The following is a 1,436-nucleotide window of genomic DNA, read 5'->3' on the forward strand; positions in this document are numbered from 1 at the left end:
GTTGATTCTGACTCCTGCCGAGCCCGTGTGGCACTGTGGAACGGGGCCCCACAGGTGTTCAACGGCTGATTGTTTTGGAAGGCAATCGCCGGGCCTTTCTTCTGCGGTGCCTCTGCATTTGGCTAGCAGGTGTGACGTGCCACCTCTGCCTTCTTCTAACTTCTTGAGCTGGCGAGGGAACCCCCGCTTCGTCAGCCATCCCCGCAGCCCCCACTCGCCTTCCACAGTTCTCTGTCGTGGACAGACGTTCAGACGGCCGGGCTTACGAGGGACAGGCTACAAGTCAGCGTGGGAACAAGTCAGAATACAGTTCTTCCACCAAGACAGCTTCTCTGCTGTGCCTGCCAGCAGGCAACTCCCTGCTCCCTGCCTCCTTCGCCCCTCAAGTCTCTTGGGCCAAACTGGCTTTTGCTCAGCTCCAGCGAGTGTTACAAAGCTCCGCCCGATAAACGCCCAGGAAGGAGCCCTGTTCTTGGGAGAAAGAACTCTCATAAAGAATTACAGTCTCAGAATCCCACGAGGGACGTTCTACCATGTCTTTGTGGGGCCGCTATGGGCAGGAATCAGCTGGATCACAAGTAAGTGTGAGTGCCCAGAGCACCCACGTCACCAATCAGCCTGGGCCCAGAGCCACTCGGCTCTCTCACTGGGTGGGTCAAGGAACCTGGCTCTGCCGAGTGCCCACTCCACCAGCAAACCTGCCTGCAGGCTCTCGGCTCTCCTGCTCCGTGGGCCAGGAGGACACCCACTGCCCGTCTCCTCCTGGTCTGCTAGCTCTGCTGCCACCACTTCTGATTCTCTCTACCCCCAGTGTTACAGCGCGCGCGCTCTCTCTCACTCAGCTAGAAGATTCTCAGTGCAAGGGCTCCAGTCTTAAAGGATGTACTCCCTTCCTAGCGCTTTTTTCTTCATGGGAATGAGATGACCACCCGCCCCCAGCCCCCCACCCCTTTTCAGGACCTGGGATGGCTCATTTTAAGCCTGGCGGATGACAAAACTGACCAATCCCCTCTATTGGGTTCCATTCACCTTATTTGCATAGTTTTACCCCCATAAGGGTGCCAGGCTTCTTATTTGCATCCTTAGCAAGCTGTTGAACCCCCTTGGTGGATCACAAGCATGCGGTTTACAAAGTCCCGTCCAATCATTTGGTGGGGGTTACAAGATCAAGGCCAGGAAAGCAATATGAAGACTACCTGCTGCACCCAGGCAACCTATGGAGTTCACTTTTTACAACAAACAAACAAACAAACAAACAATCAAACTCACTGCCATCGAGTTGATGCCGACTCCAGTGACCTTACAGGACAGGGCAGAATTGTCCCCTGTGGGTTTCCAATGCCGGAGCTAACTGTTTACGGGAGTAGAAAGCCCAGTCTTTCTCCCTTGGAGCAACTGGTGGTTTTGAGCCACTAACCTTGAAGATTGCAGCCCAA

Source organism: Echinops telfairi, unplaced genomic scaffold (assembly GCF_000313985.2).
Source record: "Echinops telfairi isolate 266 unplaced genomic scaffold, ASM31398v2 ScPeMD7_7417;HRSCAF=8455, whole genome shotgun sequence".
Taxonomy (NCBI): domain Eukaryota; kingdom Metazoa; phylum Chordata; class Mammalia; order Afrosoricida; family Tenrecidae; genus Echinops; species Echinops telfairi.